The sequence below is a fragment of the Xenopus laevis genome, chromosome 2L (assembly GCF_017654675.1).
Source record: "Xenopus laevis strain J_2021 chromosome 2L, Xenopus_laevis_v10.1, whole genome shotgun sequence".
In the NCBI taxonomy this organism is placed as follows: Eukaryota; Metazoa; Chordata; class Amphibia; order Anura; family Pipidae; genus Xenopus; species Xenopus laevis.
Genome location: NC_054373.1, coordinates 22,970,498 through 22,990,357, shown reverse-complemented (window position 1 = coordinate 22,990,357; position 19,860 = coordinate 22,970,498). Strand labels below are relative to the sequence as shown.

At 36.6% G+C, this 19,860-nt stretch overlaps 1 protein-coding gene across 3 annotated transcripts in view; it reads left to right on the top strand.

Moving 5' to 3' along the window:
- The window catches only part of cadm2.L (cell adhesion molecule 2 L homeolog), an 891,984-nt gene that overhangs the window by 330,816 nt on the left and 541,308 nt on the right, over window positions 1-19,860 (top strand). The window lies entirely within an intron of this gene.

Below are 19,860 nucleotides of genomic sequence, written 5' to 3'. Positions count from 1 at the left end.
ATATGATCCCACTCTTTACCTTTCAAATGGCCCAGATCAGTGGTCCTTACCAATGACTTGTGGTCAATAAGTAGCTTATGACCCACTATTCTTAAAAAGAGGGGTTCATTTTTATATTCCTAACTTTGAGACATGTATGAGGTCACAGATCACAAGTGCAATGCTACAGTCCAAATAGACCTGACAAACAGCCAATAATAGCTTATTTTGTAAAACCTGGAAATGTTTGTGCTTCTTTCAACAATTTCTACTTTTAAAAGAGATAACATTTTAGATACTGGTTGACCTCCACCTATGCAACCAACTACTTTTTAATTCTGACTGAATAAACTACCCAAACAACTAGCCTCTTTTTGTTTAATCTGTCATTAAATAACTTTAAAGGAAAACTAAAGATACAATCACTGGCCAAAATGTGAGGCATTCCCCAGTGATTATAATCACCTGTAGATGTAGAAGCTCATTCGCCTCAATCTTCTACCTCTTTTGTCTTCAATTCCTCAAACCCTGGCAGGCGCATATGCAGTGGCTTATATGCAAAAAGCTGACCTGCCTGGACAAACAAAAGACTGAAAAAGCCAAAGGCATCTTTCTACTGAAATATACCAGACCCGTGTAGATTTTAGCACACATGAGCACTGGCCCAGGGTATCAGACAAGTGATTATCTTTACTGGATTGAGGGGTGCCATGGTTTATGGCTTCCTTCACCATTGATTTTTTTAATAAGATGTTTATTCCATTAGGTATAGCTTTACTTTAACCAAGTGACTCTTAACAATATGTTGCTTTCATTAGCAATATGTTGCTCTCCGACTACTTGGATGTTGCTCCCTTTGACCTTAAAGCAGGTGCTTATTTTTGAATTCCTGGCTTAAAGGCAAGCTTTAGTTCCATAAAAACCATGTGTACTGCCAAACAGAGCCTTCTGTAGGCTGCAAGTCCACAGAGGGGCTGCCAATCATAGGCCATATTTGGCACCCCCTGAAACTTTTAGCATGCTTATGTTGCTCTCCAACTACATTTCAATGTGGCTCAAGTTTGGAGACCCCTGCTTTAACCCATATAGCTGATATTCAAAATGTTTTCTTAAGATGTATATAGTGTAGACCTTTTCATTTGAAGTGTAATGATCAACTGCAGAAACAAGTGTTCATCATCTCATCCAAGTTGAGCGGCTAATGGCATGCTGGTAGTTGTAGTTCCTTAACTGTTGCAACTCTACAGATTGCTGTTTCTTTCAGCATGAAATACTACTTGATTTAAACTACTTACTTTATATTTTTCATTATAATATAACAGGGCACTGTTATATATTTCATTTTAACTGAATGTCCTGCTGGCATGCTGTATACTGAACAACAGTAACAAAGGAAAGGCATATAACTCTTTTGCTCTACAACTGCCATATTGTATATAAACAACTTAACACCTAAATGCATTTTGTAGTGTATTAGATATTCCTAACCTTACAGTTTATAACCCAAAAGGGAACAAAAAATATGTTTTTGCTTAAGAGACAAGAAGTACCCACTATTCATGACTAGCAGTTCTGATTTCAGTTTCCTTTAGTGCCGCCTTTATTAACCTGAAGATGAATAGAGTTATATATTTTTTATAAACAGGCATTAATAGTTTATATTTCCTTCTTGAATTTCAATCTGCAAATGGCATACTGGAAAAAGAGTCCCCTTTTAATGGTAACTGGAGAACTCCTGTTCAGAATGCGGTATCTTGCTGTGCCAGTAACTTTTATTCAGTTTATATATACAATGCATCAAATACTTTTTAGCATGCAATATAGTGTGCCAGTAGATGCTTCTGATAACAGGTAGTTGAGAGATTTTAAAAGCAAGCTTGACTTGTTACAAATCTAAAACCTTTGGGAAGACTTGACACTAAGGCTACTGTGCCCTTCATGGGCCAATGGTTTTTGATAATCCATTTACAATACTGAGATGCAGAAGAGATCACAAACTTCAAGGATATAAGGAAAATACTATTTCACAAAACATAATCTTGGTTTTTCTCTCATAGCACAATTTTATACCTTCAGTTAAAAAAAATTGCGGGTTTAGAGGTCTTTATTTAAAAAAAAAAGGAACAAACTACTAGCTAAAATCATTTCCGTCCCTAAACATTTTATTTCTGCCAAGGGAAGCTGGCTGTTCACCTACATTGTAATGAAAGCATCTGACAATAGAATGTTCATTGTGGAGCACTGACCTCTTCACAATGAACTGTACCCTGTCATATTGTATACAAGTAAAAGCATTTGTGTTCTGTGGAGAGCATTTAATCATTATAACAGTGATCATATAACAGATACTAAAATTAAAGTGACATTTGTTTGCAGGGAGAGATTACTCTTTCAAAGGGCATTCAATCCTCATGGGGACTCATGTTGACACACTTGTATTCTGTTCACTTAATCAAGTTTTGGACTTTAGAAAACATCAAAAATATATTTTCACGTAATGCTTGGAAAATGTCATTGCTTTGAGTATTCAATTAGATGGAGGCCTAAGGTCAATATTTCCTGATATCCAGACATAATTCATTTAAATTTAGTTATACTTGACTTTGTTCTTTTATTTTCTTCATTTTCATATCAATGGTGCATCGTCTACTTCTCCATTCTGAATTAATATATGGGAAGAAATGCACCTACATTGATATTATCTAAATACATTGCAGAAAAATGTAACATGGCTAATTCCTATTTTAAAAACCTTGTAAATGTACCATTTGGTAGATGTTGTTCCACCTTCCAAAGTTTAAGCAAAAGGGCCTTTTATATATAATACTAGGGATGCACCGAATCCACTATTTTGGATTCGGCGAATCCCTGAATCCTTTGTGAAAGATTTGGCCGAATACCGAACCGAGTCCGAACCCTAATTTGCATAGCAAATTAGGGATGGGAAGGGGACTTTTTTTTACTTCCTTGTTTTGGGACAAAAAGTCACCCAATTTCCCTCCCCACCTCTAATTTGCATATGAAAATTAGGATTCGGATTCGGTTTGGCCAGGCAGAAGGATTCGGCCGAATCCTGCTGAAAAAGGCTGAATGCTGGCCGAATCCCGAACCGAATCCTGGATTCGTTGCATCCCTATATAATACATGCACATGTAAATTATGCAGATCAATTAAACAATTGCAAGCCAATCGCCTCTGGTACCTTATGTACTGGCTAATAATTGTGAAGATGGGCATGTGCCATTCGTGCACTTGACTGCCCATTAAAGCTACCACTTACCATGTTGTATAACCCTCAGTAGTCAAGGTAAAGCTAACTGGTATACATAAAAAGTACCTAGATGCTGCAATAATACCCTAGACTGGGGCGGGCCAAGCCAACTGGGCATCTTAATCAACCTAGCCAGCTGCCTTGCATAACAACCCCTATGTGCGTGCACGAAAAGAGGTGTATATGCACAGTGAATTTGCACATGGGGACAGTGCCTCGTTTGCCTACCCCTAGTTCCACCCCTGCCGTAGGATATAAAGTGCTTTCTGCATCTGGTTGAAATGGAATATGAAATGTTACATTATTAGTAAAGCAAACTAAACAAAAATAAAGAGTCTTGGAAAAACCTCCCTTTAGGCTCATGAGACCAAAGTAAAACTGCTTGATGCACAATATAAAAGAATGAATGTCAACTGTCAAAAGAAACATCACATTTCTTTCCTTCTGTTGTGTACACATGGGCTTCTGTATCAGACTTCCTTTTTTCATATTAAACCTTCAGGGCATGGGTTTGAGCATGCTCATTTTGTACCTCCTTTCTTTGCCCCCCTCCCTGCTGTAATCTAAGCCCAGAGCTATGAGCAAGCAGGGAGAGACTCAGGCAGGAAGTGATGTCACACCAAGTAAATATGGCAGCTGCTATCCATCTAGAGGTTCTAGAGCTGTTTTGCATTCTATAAAACAAATATAGCATTCTAGGTTGCACTATTGTGGCTAATCTATTGGTAATAAACTGCATTGGTAGCTTTCCTTCTCCTTTAAACAAAAGTATCAAGAAAATGTTCCAACATCTTTTATGAGAAGAGTAAATGATGTTATGGCAACAAAAAAGCAGACAGACTTCACATTAATACCTCTGGTTTCTGAACGAGATACTGAACAGATAGTTTATGTGCTTTTTTTCAATAGAGCATGAAAATGCAATGGTCACCTGTTTGAAAACATCTGGTTGCTGTTGGTTACTACATGTAGTGAAATCATAGCAATCTTTATTTCATTACCCTACAAGTACAGAACGTTACAACATACACAGTCTTTTAACCCAACACTTCTCTTGGATATGATTCACTCTAATCTTAATATATAAAATGTAACTCATTACAAATAATTTCTTTTAAATAATTGCTTTTCTTCTTAAATGTATATTATATTTTTCCAGAAGTGAATTTACACCAGGCAATTCATTCAATGCCCACATGTCTTTGTATTACTTCTGACCTTCTCAAGCTGTTAATAAAATAGGCTTTAAAAGGTTCTTTTAAAAGTTCCCTTGATTAAAACTGACAGGAACCTCAGGGACACAGGAGGTCACCTTTTCTTACCTGCTTTGAAGGGTCTATATTAGAAATATAGGAACGAGAGATTGCCGCACATATTTTTAATAATATGAACAAAAAGTCAAACATTTTTCGATGGCAGTCTGAAAACTGACTGTAAAACAATAGCATATTTTGTCAAAAGACAGATTATATTCTGCACTTTATGTACAAAATCCAGTAAATGCCAATAATTATTTATTATCTCCTATTAAACTACTCCTATTAAACTATTAGCTTTCACCATAGGAAAAGCAGTCCTAATCAATAAATATTCCTTCTTGTTCAATAAAAACAACCTTGGCTTTGACATCTAAATTTTAATGAAATTAGGTTAGTTTAGAGCAATTTACCTGGGAGACAATAACGTAAAATAATCTAATATACAGGTATGAGACATGTTCTCCACAATGCTTAGGACGTGAGGTTTTCTGGATAACAGATCTTTCCATAATTTGGGTATTCATACCATAAGTCTACTAAAAAATCATTTAAACATTAAATAAACCCAAAAAGCTGGTTTTGCTTCCAATTAGAACTAATAAAATCTTAGTTTGGATAAAGTACAAGATACTATTTAATTATTACAGAAGAAAAAGGAAATAATTTGTACAAATTTGGATTATTTCGATAAAATGGAGTCTATGGGAGATGGCGATCCCATAATTTGGAGCTTTCTGATAACTGATGCCAAACCTGTATATTTTTTATATCTATAGTATAATATCCCCACACCGACTTCAAGAAATAACGTTCGGTGCTGAAGTTCCCAGAATACCTGGAAGCATCTCAATTTAACATAAAAAAAGAGCTACACATAATTTATTCAAGTTTAGCCACCAAACAAAGCATGGGTTTACCCTGGTAATGTTGGGAATTGTCAACTGTAACATCCATGGCTGAAGTAAATGTGGCTAAGAGCCATTTTCACTGAAAAAGAGTCTGTGGCTCCAATTTTAAAACTTTCTGAAAATCAGATTTCCCAGTTTATTATTGGAGACATTTGGTGGTCTGGTGGTAAAGCATTGAATATAGCAGTACAAAATCTGTTACATTTTTGACATATTCACTAGTTGTTTTATAATCCATGTAAAATGTGTTTGTCTTTTTGGATGGATGGCATGTAAAACTACAGATGCAATACAGTTTGAGCAACCAAAAAATGTGCTATTGATGAAAACATCTAAATCCAAAATGGAAAAAAGTTAACAGTTGAAAAAATGTCATATCTGAAGAAAAATGTAAAGTTTGGCATGTGTAAGCCACATCTTGTGGACATGCCATGCATTAAATTGACCACATTAAGAGCAGTTGTCCAGAATTCTTTTTTGACAATTCCTAGCGGGAAAACCCCCCAAAAAACTCTAAAAGAAGTGAATGGCAGAGATCCCTTGAACTATTTGAAGATGTTAATAGCCTTCATGATGTTCAAGTTTTTTTTCCGAGGGTTTTGCCTGAAAACTCGATCATATTTTTAGAGATTTGTGAAAAAAAAGGAAATTTGATTGTTAGTTAATCAGCTCCTGTTGCCCTAATAGTGTTATAAAGGTTATAGGAATCAGCATTGGTGACTTGTACCAAACTACACAACATATTGAATTAGTTATTAGTTTAAGGCAAAAGAAAACTCCTTTTTGACTATTGGTGATAAATATTTTGATAGTGGCTGTAATTACTGTAAAAATATACTTCTAATATATATAATATATTTCTAATTGTTTTCAGCAATTACTTAGAACCTGTACTCATTAAGACACAGAAATACCAAGGCATGTTCTGTTGAATGTGCATTCTCATAATCAAGATATCTTAAGCCTTCAGATCAGTTCTGAATTAAATTGAAAGGCTTAATGTCAGGAAGATTATTCTCATGAGGCAGCTGTAAACAGTTTAAAGGAGACTGCATTGTGAATTTGATGGTTTGTTTGTAATTCTTTAGCCCACATCATTCTATGCTCAGGTTCACAGAATTTGCAAGAAAATCATATTGCTAAAATGAGAAATCATAGGACAAATTAATGGAGGCAAAAATCCTTAAATAAATGCACACTTTATCATTAAATATCAGGAAAGCCTATTTATCAAAATTCAAATTTGTGAATCTTTAAGTTTTTTTTAATTGCACTCAAATGAGCTCTGATAAAAAAAAAAACCTAGAGCCTTGAAAATGAGATTGCTTAAAATCTGAAAAAAACTGAATTAAAAATTGTTCACATTTTTCTGGGACAACTCCCACTTGTTCTTAAACTCAGCAGTTTTTAGGCCCTTTGACTTCAATACATTTGACATTGTATTGGGTACAAGAAAAGAAAATGACCATTGACTCCAAAGCACTTGGCGCCAGCATAAAAATCATTGGTTTTAGTGCATGAAATTTGGTAAAATTTTCGTAAAATGTAACCATTTTGCAAAATTTACAATCATTTAAAAAAAATGGTGAAATGAACAGTTTTGACATCTGCTGCACGTTTGATACTTTTTCATATCATACTCTAACCATGGACTTTGGCTCAGGCTTCAAGCTGAATCGTGGTAACAATCCTTCTGCCAACTCCTTTTGGCCCAACACAACTCAGTTATATCTTGTGATTTGATACCTACAGTGTCATGATTAATAGTTTTAAAGGAGAAGGAAAGGCTAAAATTAAATAAGCTTTATCAGAAAGGTCTACATAAATACACCAGTAAACCCTCAAAGTAATGCTGCTCTGAGTCCTCTGTCAAAAGAAACACAGCATTTATTTCCTTCTATTGTGTACACATGGGCTTCTGTATCAGACTTCCTGTTTTCAGCATAAACCTCCAGGGCAGGGCTTGAGCATGCTCAGTTTGCTCTTCTCCCCTTCCCACCTGCCATCCCTGCTGTAATCTGAGCTCAGAGCTGTAAGTGAGCAGGGAGAGACTCAGGCAGGAAGTGATGTCACACCAATCTTATATGGCAGCTTCTATCCTAAACAAACAGAGACAGTGTCTAGAGCTGTTTACTCAGGTATGGTAAAGCATTCTGCAGAATAAATATAGTGTTCTAGCTTGCACTATTGTGGCTAATCTATTGGCAATAAACTGTCTTGGAGCTTTCCTTCTCCTTTAAGGAGTAAGTAACTTATCATGTAGCACTGTGTTACGTATTAGCTATATGGGGACAGTTTATGAAAGTACTCTATTGCTCTCTAGTACAAACATGCTAAATATGATAAATGATACAAAGATTGCTTTGGATGCAAAAAAAATATGGGGTGCACTTTGGTTGGGACTTATTCATTTAGAGGATGCTCCAATGTAAAGGAATGCAAACAACACTGTATTTAGAGGAGAGTGTAACTCCCACCACACTGTAGGAGTGCCAAAGGAAACCTGCAGTTCAATAGGGCACAATGCTCCTAACTTTGTAAATGAGACCTGCTGTCTGTTACATATGAGTCAGATTCCTATAATCCATGGTTTTAGCCATGTGTTTCAGTATTGGATGAATACCTCTATTCACCCTTTTCTGTGATCACATATTTTTAATCATCATGTATTATTGTTTACCGTATTTCTTGCAGCATCCTATTACTCCATAGAAAAACTATTATTAATTAAAAATGTTTTTGGTTCTAAAAACGTGGTAAACATATTTAGACTCAATGTAAAAAATATAATGCATTGCACAGAAACATCCATACTGTTTGTGTATTCCTTGAAGAAGACAGATAACCAAGTGGTCTGCAGTAGCCAATATCTTTTGTTACTTTGGCATTATCTATTAGCCACCAGTGCAATGTCCTAAATGATGAACCTTCTCCAGAACACAGTGCTTGTGAGACACAGCAATTATTTTAGAATCCTAGTTATTTAAGCCTATGTGGAGACCAAGGTAAGTTTACACATAAGAGCATAGATATTCATAGCATCCCTGGTGTCGAGCTTCTCTCCATGAATAGGGTTAATGATATAGTATGCTGCATGCTAGCTGTGGAGAAAATTGCTGCAATTATACAAAACTCCACAAGAGGCTTCTTGATGGACTTAGCGACATAGTGTTCCTATAACAATTTCCTTCTGCCCCTCTCACATTAAATACTGTAGTGGTATTTTCTAATTTACAATTGATTCTCCTGCATATATTTCTAAAGGCATAAAGTCTTAGAATGCATTATTTCTGGATGCATTGTTATTTCATACCGTACGTACAGTGTATTTTCTATTTAGAGGTTGTTAATGCCCACATGTGTTCTGCAAAGCTTTATGGAATTTCAGAGAGCAATTTCAGTACTTAATGAGGAAGAGCCTGATTTGCAAAAACCTGATAAATAGAAAGCATTCCAGACTGTGCTGTTCTAACAGGAAATAATTAGAAATAATTGGTTTAAAATAGATAAAAAAAAAGGCATTTGTGAGAACCAAATACAACATTGTATAAATGGAACAGGCTTTATGTGGCACACAGTTTGCACTACTCTCCATTCATTTCAAGAGGGAAATAGGTCTGGCTGCTAGGGCGCAATAGTCAACCCAACAAGTGTTTGCTGTACAGTAGCTATGCCTGAACATTTCAAGTGGCATATTTTTCCCTTATTACAAGGGTTCAATGCACCTCAAGGTCACAAGGATTAAATGAGATGTGTGTGTCCATCTGCCATGACAATGGATGGTTGCCTTTGGAAATAATGTGCAAGTGCATTCTTCTACAATATTCAAATTTAGTATATTATAGAAGTGTACGCATAGAATGGCTGTAAAGTGAAGCACATTGTTTTTGCTACTCTGAGCATGTTTATAGAGTAACAAGCATTTATTCTGTTCCAAGGAACAGTATCACTTCTGGCTGTAACACTCATTGATTAGCAGAACATGGCTCCTAAATGCTAACAATACAGGGCATGTGTTTGGGGAAGGTTTCTCAACAGTTGACTAATCCCATTAGCAATTGGCAGCAATAATTACTTGTTCCTATAGTGCCTATTTTGCAGTTTTCTTTTAAACTCTGCATTGCTTTATTGACAAAGATGTTAAACGTGGGATCCTTTAGTTGCAAACATCACGCCACCAGTATCCTTAGCTGACCAAGTTACAGTTAGTCATTTGATTAGAGAAAGGCTGACATTCCTGCTGTGGATAAAGAATAAATTATTAGAGTAAGATTTCTATTTAGAGAATGAGGACTTGTTTTTCACAGTTCATTATCATTAAATATATTGATGAGTAAGTTGTAATAAGAAATTGATTGAACCAGTTATATATGAATCATTGTGATTGTCAGTCCATTGTTTTCCCATTTTTTTTAACCCTATTCACAGAAAATTTGTATAGATTTACATATTAGGGGGCCGATTCACTAACTTTGAGTGAAGGATTCGAAGTAAAAAAACTTCGAATTTCGAAGTTTTTTTTTGGGCTACTTCGACCATCGAATGGGCTACTTAGACCTTCGACTACGACTTCGAATTGAAGGATTCGTAGTAAAAATCGTTCGACTATTCGACCATTCGATAGTCAAAGTACTGTCTCTTTAAAAAAAACTTCGACCCCCTAGTTCGCCATCTAAAAGCTACCGAAGTCAATGTTAGCCTATGGGGAAGGTCCCCATAGGCTTGACTAACTTTTTTTGATCGAAGGATATTCCTTCGATTGTTGGATTAAAATCCTTCGAATCGTTCGATTCGAAGGATTTTATCGTTCGATCGAAGGAATCATCCTTTGATCGAACTATCTGCGCTAAATCCTTCGACTTCGATATTCAAAGTCATAGGATTTTAATTCCTAGTCGAATATCGAGGGTTAATTAACCCTCGATATTCGACCCTTAGTGATTCGGCCCCTTGGTGATTTTTTTTTTTAGTTTTTTTTTTTAAAAAAGGTGATACCAGTGGTGCTTACAATCCAAGGTCCCTATCACATTCAGTAGGGTTCACTAGGATTCAGGAACCTGCTTTTAGGTTCCTGAGGTTTCTGTAGGTGTTTGTTTTCCTTTTCTTTTACTCTACACTGTGTCAGAGGAGTTCCTGGAGTGCGCGTCCAACATGGAATGTTTAAGTATTTTTCCCCAAGCTACTGGTTCGAGGCGCAGCCCCCGGACCACCAACGGAGAGCGGTGAGTGACCCTAGTTGTAACCTTGCATAGATAAAGTGTCAGGAGCACCGGTCGGCACGTGCTTACCCGACAAATGTTGCTTCCAAGATGGTGGCATGGCCCACTGACGCTGGCGTCCTGATGCAGGCGTGATGATGTCACGCGTCTGGCGCGAAAATTGAAAATATAAACCCTTCAATGCCCAATTGTAGGTTTTGTTTGGAACATTCCTGGTTGCTTAATAATTCCTGTTATATTGATTCCTGGACTTTTGACCCTGCCTGAACCTCAAACTTGGACTTTAACCCCTTAAGCTTCCTCCTTGGTCCTGACTACTTCCGCTGGGAGCCGATAGGCCCCCTGACATAAAGCGGTGGGTTTGGGACAGTTGCACCCGAATCACATCTTTAAGTTGGTGAGCATTTGAATAATAAATGGAAAAGTACCAAACATAACTGCTTAAGATAGACGCTAAAAGAATTAAGAAATTAAGTTGGCAGCACCTGCATTTGTTTGGTATTAGGAACCTATTTATACTAAATTGTGCAGAACTATAATTTTCATGCAGGATACTGCCACTTTGCACAGTGGTTTGGCTAAGTTGGAAAACTGGGCAGCAAACTGGAAAATTAGGTTTAGTGTTGATAAATGCAAGGTTATGCACTATTGCAGAATGTATATAAATGTGAGTTATACACTAAATGGAAGAGTTTTAGGAGTTTACTTAATTGAGAAGAATCTAGGGTTTTATGTAGATAACAAGTTGTTTAATTTCAGGCAGAGTCAATCTGTGGCTACTAAAGAGCAGCATTCTGTCTTGCATAAAAAAGGGCATTCATTTTGCCTCTTTATAGGTCCCTGGTAAGGCCTCATCTGGAGTATGCAGTGCAGTTTTGGGATCCAGTCTTTTTGTCAATAATGCCCTCTAATGTACTTATTAAGTATGATCATGTCCCCTCGTAACGATCTCTGGAAAAAAGGTGTATGCCGTGTGATGTTGTGATGGCTGATTTTATTAATGCTTCTTGGACAATCATAATAGCATAGACTATTGTGGTACTAAAATGTAAAATTAGTATAGCTATTGGTACATTTTGTTTATGTTAGTGTACGGAGGGGTTGGTATGAGTGTGTGCAGGCTGGATTTTATTTGGAGAGGTTTAAATTCATGGACTTTGATTTTTTTTCAACCCAACTACATACACATTTCTTGCAGATAATAACCAAGCTGGAATTTAACTCAGGGCCCCAGCGATACAACATAGAAATGCTACACACTGAGCACCTGTGCTGTTTTATACCTGTGATTCTTCTGGCACAAGTCTTCTGTATCTAATGCCACAACCCTCTGTCTGGAATTACTGTAACACTCAGGGTAGTGGTAGCTCCAGGGCTTCCCAGCATTGAAAGGCACACTTGCATATGATTCTTCAAAAGAGTCAGGATGGACACAATAAAGGGTCAACATGGATCCGAAACATGTCGTGTAGTAGCCTTGAATAAATATAATCACAGCATAATTTGCTACTTTTGAGTGCTCTCCTCATTCTTGGAAATTGCTAAGTATATATCGGGATATCGGTGTACCCGTGGAGGATTTGATGCATTCGAATATACAGCTGCGGCAGTGCGGGGAACGTTCTTATTAATTCAAAATGGTGCTCAGTACTAATAAGCTGAAGTGCAAGGATTGTGTTTGGTCACAAGTACCATGACATCAACACACATAATAATAGTGTTCCTTTTAGTGCAACTGCACTTGCAGTAAATTGCCTTTTATATGTTATAATTAACTTCTAGTGTTAAAGAGCATATGATTATTTGTCCAACTCAGATGCCATAAATTAAAGGCACAGGCAAAATATTGCACAGGAGTCAAATGCATATGGATGTACTGTAGCACACACCCTTCATGCTTTTGATGCATGCAAGCTGTATTTCGTATGTCTATAATGTGTCTGACTTCCATTCCCCATTATAAGCATAGGCCTTGCCGTCAGCCCACGTTCAGGGTGTACTAAAATGCACAGTACATTATACAAATGAATTAATTATTATGAAAACAATTGCTTTCATCTTTAAAGCTTTATAGGCATACCTGAACTGTTTGTGAAAACGCCACAGTTTGGTCCGAGCATGGTGTTTGTGCTGAATGAATTGCTCGCTGCCGCTTTAAACCAAAATGTTGAACTTTTCATTATTCATTCATCCTTTTAGTATGTTTCAGATGATCTTTATTCAGAAGGCAAATGATATTCCCAAAGCAGAAATTGATTTTCTAATTTGCATTGTGCTTTATACAGCAATTATATATCTTCTCTAATTTAGCATGACGTAGTGCGCTGTAGAATAATACCGAAGAGGAAATATTAATAGCTTGCTTACACTTCTCCAGTCCGCACATGCTTGTCTGCTGTTTCTGTATTAAACTGCCAAAGCTTATTCCTAGTTCATCCTGATGAGTTGCTAAGCTGCTTTCAGATCCTTATTATTGTATTCGGGATAAAGTAATCTCCTATGTTTTGTATTCAATCATTAAAATGTGGAGTACACAAATTCATAAAAGTGTCAGTGAAGAATGACACTTAATAAGAGTAAAGCGCAGTGTGTGTGCGGCCTTAATGCTAGAAATGTAGAGCAAGATGAATGATGCAGGAATGTTCTTTGCATGAAAGCAAGGAGCAGGGATTAATGGCTATTCCCTAGACATGATCTTTAGTCTACAATGAGTGTTCCCTTTTAGCTTTTTTTCTTCTACATACAGTATTATGTTTTTTCCACTATCGTATGTAGCCATATTACAGTACGCGTGTTTTTACAGGTATGAGATCCTTTACCCAGAAACCCATTTTCCAGGAAGCTCTGAAGTATGAAAAGACTGTCTCCCATAAACTCAAGTTTATCCAAATAAGCCAAATCTTTTAAAATGATTTCCTTTTTCTCTGTAACAATAAAACAGTAGCTTGTACTTGGTCCAAACTAAGATATAATTAATCCTTATTGGAAGCAAAACCAGCCTATTGGGTTTATTTAATGATTTTCTAGTATGATACAGAATAAAGATCCAAATTATGAAAATATCCATTATTTGGAAAACCAGGTCCCTAGCATTCTGGATAACAGGTCCCATACCTGTACCTAACACAGCTTTTATTCCTCTGCAATGATATTAGGGACATATTAGGCAATAAACTGTGGCCTTCAAGATATCAACAGCTCTGTACCACCACTGGTGGTCAAAATATTTATTGGGTGGCAATAAAAATATTGTATGAATGAATATTCCATGTAGAGGGCCAGCATACTTAGAGATGCTGGATTATGAATACAGAATATGGGGTGACTGATATGCTTAAGCAAAAAATCAGTTCATGTTAATATTGCTAATAGTGGTCAACAAAATATTTTTGTTGAATATGCATTGCGGTTAGTGAAGGGCGAATTTATTTGCGCGATTCGCCACCAGCGAATAAATCCGCGAAACGCCTGCGAAAATTTGCGGCAAAAATTCGCCCGGGACTCAAATTTTTTTTTCGAAAAAACGGACGCCGGAGTCAAAAACGAGACGCCGGTGAAGCGAAACGGCGCAAATTCGCCCATCACTAATTGCGGTATTTGTCTCATGAGATTAAATACCGCATTTTATATTTATTGAGGACTGAATGATTGCTATCTGAAACGTTGACATCCCAAACCACAGGAATGAAAGAGGGTGTACATTCTGTTTCACATATACTGAATTATATGAATGCAATGTTTTTTCTGACAATATCTCTTTTATAAGGGATTTGAAACCATGGGGTTTTTATATATCCTTTCATTTTCATAGAGCATAGCATCTCTTTTTTCTGGAGTTGTCTATGTATGCCTTTTGCAAGGGCTGTGACATATTCAATTTTCCATGAATTCCCCTATATATACTATTTAGTAGTGACAGTTATATTTTTGTTATTGTTGAGCTCCAGCGTCAACCCCTCTAATTACTGTACACAAGTGACATCACATAAGTTATTCTGACATCCATTACTCTCATGCGCAATAAAAAGATAAAGCAGTGAAACATCTGCCTATAATACACCTAAGCCATCTGTTGGGGGAAGGCGACAGGCTCCTTTGAAGTAATGCATTGTCTTGTAGTGTTTTCATTGTGTTTTCTGCCTACTTCAATGTGTATAGCCTCCACTAACATTTTCATGCGGTGTGTAAAGAATGATATTATAACATGCAGTTATATAGTCAACTTTTAAAAATCCCATAGCTATAACCTCCTTGTTTTTTAATCTCAAGGACTGTCTTCTGGAAAGATCTTATACTGTATGTTTATTTTATGACCCCCTATACTTTATATTATACCTTAAGTGTAAACCAAGAAACTTTGTGACTTTTTTGTCAACTTTGTGACTTTTCTCTTGGCTCTTTCATTTTCAATATTGTTCATTTAAAGTATTGGCAAACTCTTCTGATATCTTTACCCCTTGTAATCCAGAACACTATATTGCTAGCCCTTGCTGCTGATGATCGGCATAGCTTGAAACATTGTAGCTGTGATAACTTTAAGCTTAACAAGATGGCAAATAGACACACAGGTTGTTGTTTATAAGTGATGGGCGAATTTGTGCCGTTTCACTTCGCCGAAAAATTTGCGAATTTCGCGCGAAACGGTGTAAAATTCACAAAACGACACCAGCCGCCGTTTTTGATGCCGGCGTCGGTTTTTTTTTGCGACGCTGGTGGATTTTTTTTTTTGACGCCGGGCGAATTGTCACGAATTTATTCGCTGGCGGCGAATCGCGCAAATTCGCCGTGAATTCACGCCTGGCGAATAAATTCGCCCATCACTATTGGTTATAATCAAGCTCATCAAGATTCATGAATTTTACAGTTTAATCACTTTTAAATCAAGTTTTACTTGTGAAACCCCCAAATGACAAATTCTATACAGGTATGGGATCCTTTAAATGGAAACCCGTTATCCAGAAAGCTCCAAATAATGTAAAGGCTGTCTCCCATAAACTCCATTTTAAACAAATAATGCAAATTTTAAAAAGTGATTTCCTTTTTCTCTGTAATAATAAAACAGTAGCTTGTACTTGATCCCAACTAAGATATAATTAATCCTTATTGGAGACAAAACCACCCTATTGCATTTATTTAATGTTTACATGAAAAAGAGAAAGAAAGATCCATTATCCGGTAAACCCAGTTCCTGAGCATTCTGGATAATAGGTCCGACACCTGTATATATATTATTCTTAATAATATTGAAATCATTTTGATATACATTTTATCAGAGCCCAAGTAACCAATCCTCATATGAAGTTGAGGTGAGCAGCCAGGGATTCTTAATGGTGCCCTAACTGCAAAGGCCACAGCTATGTAGGCAGGTAGGAGCTAACTAAAGAAAACTGGGATATATTTATTTAATCTTATAATATTCATCAACAAAGATGGTTCATATTCCCTGATATGAGTCAGAGAGAACATCAGCAATTCCCTCTTAAGATTCTGATCAACAGAATAAATATGTATGGTGCTGAATGAGACTTGACAGTAAACAATTTGTTTTTTAACTTTATTTATTACATTTAAATATCACTTATTCCATTTATTTGAACATGCAACCTTGTTTTGCATTGTTTTATTCAAATACCATCTGGCCTTATTCCTTGATAAAGCAAACCTAGATTCAGGACTTAACAGTGAAGCATTTCTCTGGAATATATATAACAATATGTTCTAATAAAGCAGAGACAAATATTGTATTTCCAAGCTGAGACTGTGATTCTCTGACTGGGTTGGCAATATACAGAGCCAGCCAGAGATTTATACATACAGACAGAAATCCCAGTAGTCCTCGACATTGGAGAATCTTGATAAGTTGGATTCTGAGTGATTCCAAGAATAAAGAGAAAGAGAGGAGGGGAACAATTGTTTCAATGACACAATTGAAATGCAAGTAAGCGAACATTATTTCCTATAAAAGTCTAAAATACATGGTGTAGGATACAACATAAATAACTTGCTAACCTCCATTGAAAACTTGCGAACAAACTGTAACCTCGCATCGGAATGATTCAAAACTTGCTGTCGAACCACCGCTGTGATTAGTAATAGGTGTCTAAAATTGAAATGAGATGGAAAACGCTAACAGAAGGCACGATGGAGTGTAGAATTTGGAAACCTTACAAAAGAGATATTAAGAAGTATGATAAGAAAAGTACAAGTGAAGTGATAATGAATATAAAAGATTGGCGGAGTTTCCAGCAGAGATTAACTATTACAAAATATTTCAACCTGCGAAGATGCATATCAGGGTATAATACATAACAGCACTGCTCAAGCAAAACACGGAAAAGATAAAAATGTTTTTTTATTTGTATGTGAAAAGCTATTTATGTTTTCAATGGGCATCTTCGGCTGTTGGCTTTCTAGCTATTATACTCCCCAGCACAATAGGGTGGAGTGATGAGATGAGTGGAAAAGAGTTATACAAGTTTTAAAATAATTTAAAGACTGAATTTCAGAAAGTTGTTAAAACCCTTGAAATGAGAGTCCTGTTTGCTATGCAGCACTTTCTGTAGATTACAGTGTAATCAAAAAACATCATCGCAATTATGGGGTTTCTACTGTACATCAACAGTTTAGATCACTGCGTTCAGGTCGCTCTGAAGGTTTTTTTGCAGAGGGGCCTGACACAACTATGTTACGCCGATGGTTTAGATCAGGGATCCCCAACCTTTTGAACCCGTGAGCAACATTCAGAAGTAAAAAGGAGTTGGGGAGCAACGCTAGCATTAAAAATTTTCTTGGGGCGTCAAATAAGGGCTGTGATTGGCCATTTGGTAGTCCCTATGTGGACTGTCAACCTACATTGAGGGTCTGTTTAGCAGAGCACCTGGTTTTTAACCAAAACTTGCCTCCAAGCCTGGAATTCAAAAATAAGCACCTGCTTTGAGGTTGGAGAGCAACATGTTGCTCACGAGCTACTGGTTGGGGATCACTGGTTTAGATCAATGGTTGTATTTGAGATCCAAACTGCTTGTTACCCCTTAGCCCATAAAAAGGTTACAGCAATATAACTTATCATATAGCTTCTCAACTCTTTAAACTACTTGCTAATTCCACCTGCTATATACAATGCTTGATGCCCCATCTCACTTAATCCTGATCCTGCCCCTTTTAGATTGTAAACCCTATTGAGCACTATAACTCTTGTATCTGTTATCAGTTGTATTTGTTGTATGTTATCTATATGTTTGATGCATACACCTTCTGTTGTGTAGTGCTGCATAATATGTTGGCTCTTTATTAATTCAAATGCATACTACTACTACTAATAATATTAAAGGGGACCTATCACCCTAACAAATTATTCCAAATCCTATTTTTTATCATATCAACCAAGCAAAATAAACTTTACTTGCACTATGGGGCAGATTTATCAAGGGTCAAAGTGAATTTGAGGGAATTTTCAAAGTAAAAAAATTCGAAATTTGAAGTCATTTTTTGGATACTTCGACCATCGAATAGGATACTACGACTTTGAATTTAATTTGAAGTAAAAATCATTTGAATATTCAACCATTCGATAATCAAAGTACTTTGACTTCAATACTTTGCCAAATGAAACCTGCTGAAGTGCTATGTTAGCCTATGTGGACCTTCTAGACCATTTTTTGTAATTCTTCTTCGTTCGATCGTACGATTAAATCGTTTGATCGAACGATTTTACTTCGATCATTCGGTGGCCAAATTCGTTGAAAAATACTTTGACTTCGATATTCGATATTTATCACTTCGTATGTCGACCCTTGATAAATCTGCCCCTATATAAATCTTTTTCCATTCAGTCTGGGAATTCACAACTAAATTAAGCAGGCAGCAGCCATTTTATAAACACTGTTATTAAGGCAAGCTTTGTAATCCCAAAATCTTGTTTAGGCACCAGAATGGGGTGCCAAAGCCCACACACTAGTTACATAATTAGATGCTGACGAGGGAGGGGGGGAATGTGAGGAGGGTAGAGACATCTAGTAAGTGCAGAATGGAAAGTGAAAGTAATTGCCTGCCCCCCAAAGGCATAGAGGTGTAGCTGGCAATAAATGACTGACAGCTGAGATTTTTACATGCATTTATAAAAATTTTGGGTGCTTTAATTAAAAAAAGAATTTTGATTTCATGTTTAATTTGAAAATTACTTTTATTATACCATTTTTATGTCTGGGTAACAGGTCTCTTTTAATCATTATCATCATCATCGGCATTTGTCAGGTTTGGCCACAGGTGAGTGACTGTCAGGTAGGAGCCTATGTGCTGTGTAACGAGGGTAATACAGGAATGGAGCTCGATAATAAGCATATGGCATGTTTGTGAAGAAAGATGACTTATTATTGAAAACAGTGTAACAGGTTCAATTCAAGATTGAAGAAATATACAAGGCTAGTGGTCAGAGGCAGGCGGCTAACAAGTATAGTCAGTTTGTATATTCACTGATGTGTATACTTAGTTCATATCTACTGAAAAAGGTATTTAACAGCAATCTAATAAACTTGACAGCTTAAAGTGATACTGACACTAAAAAATGAATTTTAGCATATGAATGTACATTAAATGTTACCTATAGGTCATGTTGATCATTTGTTGCTGAGAGGTTTGTTTTTGTATATGATTGTTAGTTGAAGTTCCTAAGCCTGACTCTCTGACACTCTGACTTTGCCAACCTGACGGTCCCATCTCAGCCTGTTAGTTACAGTTTCTAATGCTAACGGACTCCTGCTGCACAAACATGGCAGCCCCCTCATACAGGAACATAGGGGGATCAGACAGGTAATGTAAAAGCATCATGCAAATACTTTATGGCAAAGTTAGAAGTAGCTTGCAAAGCCAATATTATAATAGATGTAAAAAAAAGTTTAATTTCAGGTGTCAGTATCTCTTTAAGTTTTAGCACAAAATCATTTTCAATTTCACGGCTCCATAGCATTTTATGTGTAACCTGTAGCGATGGGCGAATCTGTTGCAAAACGCATTGAAGTCAAAGGGCGTCCGAATAATTTTGATGTGCGACAGTTTTTATGCATGCACCAAATTTGACACACAACAATTTTTTTGGTCAATACAATTTTTTTTCCACGGACGAAGAAATGCAGAAATTTGTCGTGAATCCATGCCTGGTGAGTAAATTCACCAATCACTAGTAACCTGCTCAGATATACTCATATATGTGCTGAGTTAATATCATT